Below are 12,406 nucleotides of genomic sequence, written 5' to 3'. Positions count from 1 at the left end.
CCAAGTCAAAAAAGGAGCAAAATCAAAGCCCTGACAGACCGTGCACAAAGAATCTGCGAACCTCACCTCCTCCAAGGTGAACTCAACCACCTAAACTGGGCTCTACAGGCCAATGGATACTCCACCACAGACATCAGAAGAGCTGCAAGGCCAAGAACAAGCCATGAGAGTCAAGACAAAGATCCACCCAGAGGAAAGGTGTTCTTACCATACATCAAGGGAACCACTGACCGCATAGGCAAACTGATGAAGAAACACAACCTACAAACTATCTACAGACCCACAAAGAAAATCCAACAAATGCTACGGTCAGCGAAGGACAAGAGTGATCCTCTCTCTTCTGCAGGAGTCTACCGGATACCATGCAGCTGTGGTCAAGTCTACATAGGGACCACCAAACGCAGCGCCCAAACAAAGAGTCAAAGAACATGAAAGGCACTGCAGACTAATTGAACCAGAGAAATCAGCCATAGCAGAGCATTTGATGAACCAGCCTGGACACAGTATATTATTTGAGAACACAGAAATGCTGGACCATTCCAACAACTATCATGTCAGACTACACAGAGAAGCCACTGAAATCCACAAGCATGTGGACAACTTCAACAGAAAGGAAGAAACCATGAAAATGAACAAAATCTGGCTACCAGTATTACAAAACTCCAAAATCAAAACAGTAGATGGGAATCAACACTCTGAGGGCTTGACTGAACAAAGGATGCCCCCAGGCAAGGGACAAAACATTTCCAATGCTAATTAGGGTGATTAACGGAAACATTAATGCTGGCTCCCAGTGACAAAGGACTCTTGCCACACACTGGACTCTCCACAGATATATATTCTTTCCTTTCCTTACTTAGTTTATCCATACCTCACAACCTCTGAGGATGCCTGCCATAGATGTGGGCGAAACGTCAGGAGAGAATACTTCTGGAACATGGCCACACAGCCTGAAAGACATATAACAACCCTTTAAGCCATTTCTGATAGAGCTTGTTCTCCAGACCCTTGATCGTTTTTTAATGCGATTTTCCTGCTTCTTGGCAGTGGATTGGACTGGATGGCCCATGAGGTCTCTTCTCTCCTAAGGAACATCAGGCCAGCTCCATCTTTACTGGGCTTTCATTGCTGGCCAATGAAAGCCCTTGGTGGCGCAGTGGATTAAACCCTTGTGCTGGCAGGACTGATGACTTGAAGGTTGGGTTGCTGTCCTGTTGGTTCAAACCCAACCCAGAGAGAGCCTTGATGAGCTCCCTCTGTCAGCTCCAGCTCCATCTGGGGACATGAGAGAAGCCTCCCACAAGGATGGTAAAAACATTAAAAAAAACAAAAACATCCGGGCGTCCCCTGGGCAACGTCCTTGCAAACAGCCAATTCTCTCACACCAGAAGCAACTTGCAGTTTCTCAAGTCACTCCTGACATGAAAAAAAAATGTTGGCCAAGTCTGTATTGTTCTGTGTGACCTTTAATCTGTATAAAGAACATTAGGTTGGTTTAGAAGAGTTTTCAAATCTGTTCTTTATTAATTTTTTTATCAATCCCATCTCTTTCTTTAAAAGGTTTCTTCTACTGTGCATTGCCTTGTAAGCCCTGGTGGCTTGAAAAAATGTAAACAAGTGCCTTTAATAAATAAACAATTACATGCAAGTTTTAAAGGCTTTTATGTGGTGAGAGAGAAGAAATGAGGACAAAGTTGACTTACAGGACTCTGGAAGATTGTAAGACTTGGGAAAGTATCATACTTAATTGTGGCCTTTTGTGAAGGAAGGGAAAGATGGATCAAGCAAAACCCAGAACTCACTTCAAGTCATTCAAAGCTTGGCATTAATACCCTAAAGGCACCAGAATTTGTCTGATCTCAGAAGCTAAGCCCTGGTTAGTATTTGGATGGGAGACTGCTAATGAATACCAGATGCTGTAGGGTATATTTCAGAGGAAAGAACTGGCAAAATCACCTCTGAATATTCCTTGCCTAAGAAAACACTTAGGAGCTGAGATACTGAACTTGCTGACTGAAAGCTTGACGGTTCGAGCTTGACGGACCGGGGTGAGCTTCCGCTATTAGCTCCAGCTTCTGTCAACCTAGCAGTTCGAAAACATGCAAATGTGAGTAGATCAATAGGTACCGCTCCAGCGGGAAGATGCCGGCCACATGACCTTGGAGGTATCTACGGACAACACCGGCTCTTCGGCTTAGAAACGGAGATGAGCACCAACCCCCAGAGTCGGACACGACTAGACTTAATGTCAGGGAAAAACCTTTAACTTTACTAAGAAAACTCTTATGAAAATTCATGGGATTACCATAAAGCAAGAGACAACTTGAAGGCAGGTACATACACACAATTGTTTACTCAGTTCCTCTTATATGCTATACCCTTTGATAAACACAGCTGCATGATAAATTCTCTACAAGTAACAGTAAGAATGCCTGCACAGCTGAAGTGGATTTGTTTTGGATGTTCATTGTAGTAGGAGTAGGCAAGACAAGAAAAGAAGGAAGACATTTCTAAGTCAGGGTCCATTCAGCACTACAGATGAAGGCAATGCAAATATATTTAAAACATTTTTGTGAATGTTACTATATGAAATAGATTGTTAGGATTTTGTGTTAGGGGAAATTTCCAAAATACAGCAGAGCATCCAGAAATACAAAAGCAGGATACTTGTAGTTGAGCATTCATCTCACAGCAAGCAGAGAGTGAAGTGCCATGTGGCTGTAAAGAATTTAGAGCTTAGGAGGCAATGATCCAGGGTTCAGTCTTAAAAATTACAAAAAGTTTATTTACAAAAATAATAACTACCTTTTAAAATAGTAAATAACTTGGTCTGAACTACTCTCAAGTCACCCCCAGCCTATTCTAAGACAACTAACTACTCCTCATTGAGGACTGCAAACTTGGGCGGAGTGGGTGTGACTTCCAACAGTTCTTACTAGGATTTAATTGAAATATAAACCCTTGTTTGTCTGTACAATGTGGAAAATGAAGAGGGGCAAGCATAAAAGGGGGAAAAAATGTTATGATTGAGCCTCATGGCTCTGTTACTGACAGACGTGGGCGTAAGACTCCTCGAGAGTCAGATACTCTCGAGGAGCGAGAAAGAAAAAGACTGCGAGACATTTTTGCAGCACCATCTGACGAAGAGTCTTTTGAGGGGTTTACGGAGAGAATGGAGGAGGGGCTGGTTAGCTCGGAGGAGGATGAGATGGATTGGACTCGGGTGAGGGAGGAATTGGGTGCCACTGGCCATGATGGGATAGAAGATGAATGGGGACCTTCAGGATTAGACCCATGGTCTAGCTGGAGGGATGGGACGGGATCCACAGCTGGAGATGCTGTGGGGCGTAGTCAGAGGTGTTCCAGCTCTGATGAGGAAAGTGATGAGGAAACGCCCGGGTTAAGGAGGACAGCTGACAGTGATGAGGATTTGTAACTGGCATAAAATGGGGCTTGGGAGCAATTGCAAATTGCGTTGGGCAAGGTAATCTGGACGAACGCTTGGGATCTGTGTGGGACGCTTTCCTGAAGACTGGTGTGTTTTCGTGTGCTGATACGTAAGTTGTTTTGGAATTCAGGGTCAGACGGCGGGAGGAATTGTGTGGGCATTTGTTTGTGCAAACCTGTGCTTACTCTTATTAGCTTGACCTTCCGTCGTCTTCTTGACGGACGCCATCTCCTGCTTTGAAATTCGGACTGAACTGACCACGGCTTGACTTCCCCCTTCTTGGACTTGGAAACTACAAACGTCTGCTTCTGGCTTTGATCTACGGAAAGGAACTGGGTCTACTCTACTGCTACAATCCTTGGCTGATCTGTTCGTGTTGGAAATCCTGTCTGCTGTGTGTGTGGGAGCGACGCAAGTTACTCTAAGCACAGTGTTGGCAGCAGAGAGGAATCTGCTGCCAATTAGTTGCATTCTTTTGTATCTTTTGTTCCTCGGCTTTTGTTTTGTTTATCCCCAGGCTGAAGCAAGCAGTTTGTTTTTACCCGGATTAAACTCCGGTTTAATCCGGTTTATCTTTTGAACGTTTTTCCTTGTCCCTTTTTGCTCCTAAAGGCTAATACTGCCTGGCCCTTGTATTTTACGGGCATTTTTGAGTTCTGTAATCCAATAAACTCTGTTATCTTGAATCTTGTGGCGTTCTGTCCTTGACAAAAAATCTCTTGAGACAGCACTTATTCTCCCAAGACAATTCCAGAAGAGTACTACAGTGGACTGGATCAGGAAAATTATTTGTCTGGTTCTAGAGTTATTTGATAATTTTTTAAAAATACTCCCTTATATATACACACAAGAGAGAGAGAGAGAGAGAGAGAGAGATCCTGCCATAAATTGTTTTTGTCCAGATAATCTCAAAAGTGCTTATGATGGGAATGTTGTTGCTTGAGAAACACAAAATTAACTACAAGCAATTGTATTTCAGAAGCAACAGAATTACACACTATGCAAATGCGCACCATTAAATGGGTCTTCTCACAGAAGGCTCACAGGCTGAAGATACAAATCAGTTCATTTAGCTCAGTGGTTCTCAACTTGCAGGCCGCAGCCCAGCAGTAGACCGCAAGAACAAAAATCCGGTCCGTAAACCTCCTTCCTCTTTATTTATTTTATTTCCACTCCTTTCTGCAGACACATCAGTTCTAGATTATTAAATACAGTTTTCTGTGAGCGAGCAGATGGCAATGACTGGATGACATATGTTCTGTATCAGAAAATAGAGCTAATGTGGTCTATACAATGCAATTTTCTGAATCAGCTCGCCAAAATAACCAAAATGATTCAAAAGTTGACCAAAAACTGAGTTGGTACTAATGTTGGAGAGTGGTCCCTAGTCAAAGTAATCCCTGGCCAAAAAAAGGTTGGGAACCAATGATTTAGCTGGTGTTTGGATAGGAGTCTCGCTCAGCAGGATGAAACAACAAGCATTCCAAATTCTTTTAAACTGCATTGTGATTTTGACATGTAAACCTTTAATATAAATGAGTGGAAAAGTTAACCCTGGCGCAGATCTATCATACACCCACACGCTGCTTAGATCTGATGTGGCATTTTGTTTCTTCCCACTCATGGGGTAATCTTTCTATAGTAACTCAGTTCCTGTCCTAAATTTTAAAAAATGCCAGTCATTTTCAGCCAGATTCAATATGTTCCCACAGCGGAAACCACATTTGTCAGCAGCTCCTTAACTGAAGAATATTGGCTTTGAAAATACTTGAAGAAAAATGTTGTTTATTAAGTTACTCGCCTTATTCTCTATACTTTTTAAGGTGCGGATAGACATAACCTCTGAACTGAGTTCTTAAATTTTACAGCAGTGAAATTGTCTTTTGATGTTAACTGCCATCAAGCTGATTTTGACTTAGAGTGACCCTGTAAGCCCAAGTCAATCTGTTATCAATCTTCTCAGGTCTTGTAAACTCAGGGCCGTGGTTTCCTTGATTGAGTTTATCTACCCGTAATTTTTTCCTTCTAGTATTGCCCTACCATTCATGAAAGAAGAATGATTGTTGTGTGCCCTGAGATTTTGAAAACAAAAATGTTCTGATATCTATTGATCAATCAACAGGAACAATAATAATAATAATAATAATAATAATAATAATAATAATAATAATACTCTACTGGGATCTGCACGCATCATCCGAAAATACATCACACAGTCCTAGACACTTGGGAAGTGTTCGACTTGTGATTTTGTGATACAAAATCCAACATATCTATCTTGTTTGCTGTGTCATAATAATATAATAATAATAATAATAATAATAATAATAATAATAATAATAATAATAATACTTTTTTTGTATTCTGCCCTATCTCCTCGAGTGAACTCAGGGCAGATTCCAGTGTGCACAAATACAAAGGCAAACATTCAATGCCTAGAAACAATGAAACACAGATAAAGGTAAAGGCTTCCCCTTCCGGCTCTGGTGGGTTGTGCTCATCTCCATTTCTAAGCCAAAGAGCCTGCATTGTCCATAGACACCTCCTAGATCATGTGGTCGGCTTGACTGCATGGAGCGCCGTTACCTCCCAACGAGGTGGTACCTGTTAACCTACTCACTTTTGCATGTTTTCGAACTGCTAGGTTGGCAAAAGCTGGGGCGAACAGCAGGAGCTCACCCTGTCCCACGGATTTGAACCACCAGCCTTCCGGTCAGCAAGTTCAGCAGCTCAGCAGTTTAACCCATTGTGCCACCACAGCCCAGGAACATAAAATATCCACATGCAATCTCAAGGTCTTCATTCCTAAAAACAAATCAAAACCGAATCAACACAATTACCCTCCTACAAATACAGAACTACAACCATCTCCCTTACTAGATGTAAAATCATTGTGGACAAAGGGTAGTTCTACACAGCCATTTAAACTGAGTCAGGATGTGGTTTAAAGTGAGCCGGTTTGCTATGGAGCACCTACATAGGCACCCTAGGAACCGGTTAGAGGCTGGGACAGTGCCCACAGATCTCAGCTCCAAACCCATGCATTTTTTACCCCTTCTGGCAGAATTTATTGATGGGCATCATCGTGTCCAGTGGGAATTCAGCTTTGTTTCTGGATTTTTAAAATGCATTCATGCTAGCTCTGTCCTGATGAGTGCTCTGCATTTCTGTCTCAAGTCTAAGTCTGCTTGGAATATGCAGTGATCGGCTTCAACAGATTTTATGGTTTGCTCCAGAATTTCAAGTGAGTTTTTTTTAACAGTGTTTCTAGCTGGATGCATGCTACAGTGCACATTGGAGGTGTATATTTTGTGTGCACTCTGCCTTCAAGATGCCTTGGAATTGCCCAAGGAAATACATATTATTCCAATCACACTGGCAATGAAGATCTGTACAGTGAAAGCAATGGAATTCCCTATAGTAGCCTATGGATGTGAGAGCTGGACCATAAGGAAGGCTGAGGGAAGGAAGAGAGACACTTTTTAACTGTGGTGTTGGAGGAAAATTCCGAGAAGATCAAACCAGTCCATACTCCAGGAAATAATGCCCGACTGCTTACTGGAGGGAAGGATATTACAAGGGTTGAATGAAAAGTAATGCCTCCACCTTTGGGTTTGGATGGGAATATTTTAATAAATCAAACACAGAAATAATCCTTAGAATGTGCCCTTTAACTACCACTATTCACTTTTCCACATAATCACCAGACAATTGGATACATTTCTGCCAACGGTGAACATGTTTTTTGAAGCCATCATGGAAGAAGTTGACACTCTGTTTCCGCAACTAGCATCTCACAGTACCCATCGTGCACAGATCTTCTGATAGCCAAGCAAAGCAATAATGTGACCCACATGTTCTTTTGAAATGCTGATTATGCTTGAAATTTCTCCCTGAGTGATATGACGATCGTCCTGAATCAATCTGTCAACCTTTTGCTTGTGAAACTCGGTGGTTGCTGTCACAGGACGCCCAACTCTTTGTTCGTCATGCAAGCCAGATGTTCCCACCTCAACATCTTTAAACTTACTCGCCCAACGACACACAGTACTCACATCAACACAATCACCATAAACACCTTGCAGTCTCTGATTAATCTCCTTTGGGGTGACACCTTCTGCTGTCAGGAATTCAATGACTGTACGTTGCTTAAATTGCATTGACCGTCTGTGCAAGGTTCCATACTTCGCACTTTAACAACACAACCGGTCAATGCTAAGGCTTCCCGCCTAATGGAACTGTAGAGACGAGTCTACTGAACAAGCCAGTACCTGCCACATACCAGTACTGCCATCTGTTGAGGCGTTACGAAGGTGGAGGCATTAATTTTCATTCAGTCCTCGTAGAGGCAAAGTTGAAGTTTATAATGAGAAGACAGGAAAGCTTGGAGAAGAGAATGATGCTGGGTAAAAGGAAGGAAAAAGGAAGAGGGGCCGACCAAGGGCAAGATAGATGGATGGCATCCTTGAAGTGACTGTCTTAACCTTGAAGGAGTTGGGAGTGGTGATGGCCGACAGCGAGAAGAGTCGGAAGTGACTGAACAAATAAACAACAACAACAACCATCCTATTTTATTTTGGATTGATGAAATATACATTCAGCATTTTAAGAAATCTGGCTACACTAGTTCATATAGTTTTCCATGAGTATTTCACATAAGAACCATCCCAGGCAACTGAAAAATAATAAACTCACATTTCTCTTGGTAATTTATCAGCATCAGTTCTGCACCAGCAATACAATATTTCTGTTCTCATCTAAAGAGTGGAATCAGCTCAATTGAAGAAGGACCTGGTTCAGTGATGTATTAACAATCCTACATTCCATTTTAGCCTGCAATCCTACACATACATACCGGGAACAAATGTCACTGAATTTTGTGAGATTTATTTATGTGCAGGTATGAATAGCGTTGCACTGTTAAAATCTAGCAGATGTAAGTAAATATATGTATATGATTGCTAATGAACACATGTTTCCAACTGTTGTGAGGGAAAACAAATTGCTCAGTGTTATTTGAAGCAAGAACAAACAGTATCGTTTGTTGTTTCTTCTTGGAAGAGAGTAAAGTTAGATGAGAACATGATAAAAGTAGGTTTAACAACCTTTTATAGGTTTGGTATGAAGAAGCCTTTTATAACTATTTCTACTGTACTCATTTATGTGCAGATGTTTTGTGGTCGATCATTGTATAAGAAGTACATTTTTCAACACTGAATACAGTGTTCCCTCACTACTTCGCAGTTCACTTTTCGTAGATTTGCTGTTTCATGGTTTTTCAATAAACTCTAAAAGACTATTATAAATCATAAAAAATTACAATTTACAGCCTAAGGAAGGGAGGAAGGAGAAGCCAAAGGGATAGAAAGGTTGCCCGAGCAGCAACGGGAGGAGAAGGAGACTATTTATCAACACATTATTGGTTGATAAAGACATAAAATAATGTATAACTACTAAAATAATATCTAAATATCAAAATAAATATAGTGTCCCTACTTCATGGATTTTCACATATTGCGGGTGGTATGGTACATTTTTTGAGAGGAAGGAAATGGCAACAAAATCTCTTGAGTACTAAGAGGACTAGACTTGTACATTTTGGCTAAACCTCAATCCATTTCTGCTGGCTGGATGCAGGTAGACTGCTATATCTATTTTGGCATGACTCCCAAAAACGGGTGTGTAGCTGGATAGCCGTTTTTGGTCCATAGCCGAAAACTACGGCTAGATCTGGCTCATTGGCGGCAATGGGGAACTTATGAGGCTACCCTTTTTGTTCCAAGGCATTTAAGGAGGCTTCCCACTTCCCAGGGAAGAAAGATCAACCTGGAGCTATCTCCCTGGACTTCCTTTAAAAAAACCCACTTTTTTCTCTAGTGTAGACCTTGTCTGGAGTGACCATGCTTCAATCTCTGGGTTGAATGCTTCCTTAAAGCTGTTTCTACTTTCTACTATAGAGGAGAGGTAACTAGGTGGTAGCAGTTTTCAGAGAATGAAGATTTTCTTTTTGTTTTCTGGGATTTATTATTATTTGTATGACACAGCAAACAAGATAGATATGCTGGATTTCGTAAATCCTAAATCCAAAAAAGGATTTATTATTATTATTATTATTATTATTATTATTATTATTATTATTATTATTTTTACAAGTATTTGAACGAGAGGAAAGGAAGGAGAAAAAAGCTAAAAGGGTGACTCTCCCAAGCCCTCAAATGCATATGCGCACCCCACCCACCCATCTCTGCATATCCCCAATTCCCAGTCAGTCCTACTAAATAAAAAGAATGAAGAAAATCAAGGAAAATCAAGAAAAATAAAAAAGATTAAACTTTGGTGGGGAATGGGGAGGAGGAGCCGAGATCAGTTGCCACATGATCCTGTTTTGGACAGGATTCCATGATGGCTGGCCCCTTGCCATTACAGGCACCCAAACAAACCAATGTGGCCGAAGGCTTGGCAGAAGGAAACGGCTAAAAACGGATCTGGACTCAAGCCTACTGAGCTATAATGTAGAGTGTGAATTGTTTTAGTCCTTTATGTAAGAAAAGGTTATAAAATAACAACAAAAACCTTTGAATAATGAGCTTTTCTCTCTTTTTTTAACCATCTTTATCAAGGCTGCTCTCATATTTGAGAATATTCTTCAGTTCCCCATCTTACAACATCTGTTGCTTCAAAAAGGCATTGGAGGAATGCCCTATGAATTTCATAATCTAAAATTTGTAAATGAGGCAAGAACTTTCATGAAAATATATTACTTTAAGGCAGTGGTTCTCAACCTGTGGGTCCCGAGATGTTTTGGCCTTCAACTCCCAAAAATCCAAACAGCTGGTAAACTGGCTGGGATTTTTGGAAGTTGTAGGCCAAAACACCTGGGGACCCACAGGTTAAGAACCACTGCTTTAAGACATAGTTCTGATAATGGGTTTTATGCAACAGACCATTAAGAGATGAGTTCCCTTTTATGTCTTTTCCCTTCAAATCTGTTTTAAGGAGATAAAGTGGAACCTATAACAAAACAGTACGCTATATCCCCATGCCCCTAAAAATACTACCACTGAGGGATCCTGAAAGTCCAGAACTACAGCTTTTAAGGGGGCTCAATGTCCATAGTCTTCCAGATATTCCCAGAATTCCTTGCAGTTGGTCAAGCTGGCTGGGACTTCTGGGAGTTGGACAGCTGGAGGACCAAAGTTTGGGAACCAATGGATAGAGGATAGGATGAAGATTTCAATCTGAAAGAAGAATGCTGACAGCTCCAAAATGTGTGGGTGGAAGAGTTGCTGCTGTGATTGGACAAACATCATCTTTTTGGTTGTCACCCTTGCATTTGTAAGGCATTCCATGGAACTATTCATCATATCACAAAATAACTCATCTCCATCAAAAGGTAAATCTCAGTGCAGATACAAAAGCATCAGAGTCATTTATTCTATCTTGATTCTAGACATGTTCATTTCTGCTCCAGAGCAAGCAGAGATAAGTTTGTTGGGATAAGCTTTCCTGCATAAATGAAAAAGTTATCCTTTTCCCACTGTTTCCACTTCTGAACAAAGTTATAGCCAAATTGACATATTATTGATCCAATGCAATATTGATAGCACCTTATTGGCCAAGACAGCCATGGGCTGCGTCACTTGGTCGCACTGTTCTGCCTTTCCATCAGATGCAGATCTGCCTTTGCATTCTAGTAGTCAAGTCCATCACCCAGACATCCAAATACAGGCAGTTCCCAAGTTACAAACATCCAGCTTACAAATGAGACATAGATAAGAATAGGGATGACACAGCAGGAAGTGAGGGAAATCTACCCCTAGGAAGGGAATGTTAGCATGGGGGAAAGTGGTCTCCACAGAAGCTTTCTCGCCAATCCTTGCTTCCACAACAAGCCAGTGTTTTTTCAAAATCTAATTATCACAGGAACAGAAAGTGAGGTGAAATCTTCTGAATAGGGACACAGACAGCAAAACAAACACCACAGGGTTGTTAACCTTTACCTATGCTATCATGTGTATGTGTGTTATAGAAGCTTTCATGGCCGGAATCATTGGGTTGTTGTGAGTTTTTCGGGCTGTATGGCCATGTTCCAGACACATTCTCTCCTGACGTTTCACCCACATCTGTGGCAGAGGTTGTGAGGGCCTCACACCTGCAAAACAAGAGTAGAGGCCCTGCTCTCGGTCCCACCACCTTCGCAAGTGTGGTTGGTGGGAATGAGAGACAGGGCCTTCTCAGTGGTAGCCTCTTGGCTCTGGAACTTTCTCCCCAGTGAGAGTAGATCAGCGCCCTCTCTCTTGGCCTTCAGAAAGAAAACAAAGACATGTGGGAATCAAGCCTTTGACTAGTAAAATAATGCAGTGCAAAAAAACAAAAACAAATAGGGAATATGTGCAATTGGCAATGGGAATGCCTTCAGTTTACGATTTTGGATAATGTGATTTCAATGTTTATACTAGGATGTTTTAATTCTGTCTTAATGTTTAAACATTGCTTGTATTTTATGTTTTAATGGTCTTAATTGGTTTTAATTCATAGATAAATGTTATTGTTTAGACATGATTTGGTTTTCACATGTAAGTTTGGCATTGAATTTTGCCATTATTATCTTGTAAACCCCAGGGGTGAGAAAAGCGGCATATAAACGCAATAAATAAATAAATAAGATGCTAGATTGGCTGGTCTGTTCTTTATCATATGATGTAGTGATCTGACCCAACATCCCTTGACAATGTTCATAGTCATCTATCTATGAGATGCACACAGACCACGAAGAGGAAGAGGTTGCCTACTTGTAACTGTGGCTCTCTAACCAGTCATTTGTGCTTTCACACAAACTTGCCCTGCTTTGCCATTTATATTCAGGTCTCTGCCCATCTTTTCAACAGACTTAGAAACTGAGGGGATGGTAGCTTGGCAGGTAAAGTCCTGTGTAGTATAAGAAGGGGTGAAGTGCCT

Source organism: Anolis carolinensis, chromosome 5 (genome assembly GCF_035594765.1).
Source record: "Anolis carolinensis isolate JA03-04 chromosome 5, rAnoCar3.1.pri, whole genome shotgun sequence".
Taxonomy (NCBI): Eukaryota; Metazoa; Chordata; class Lepidosauria; order Squamata; family Dactyloidae; genus Anolis; species Anolis carolinensis.
Note: the sequence above shows the minus strand (reverse complement) of the source record.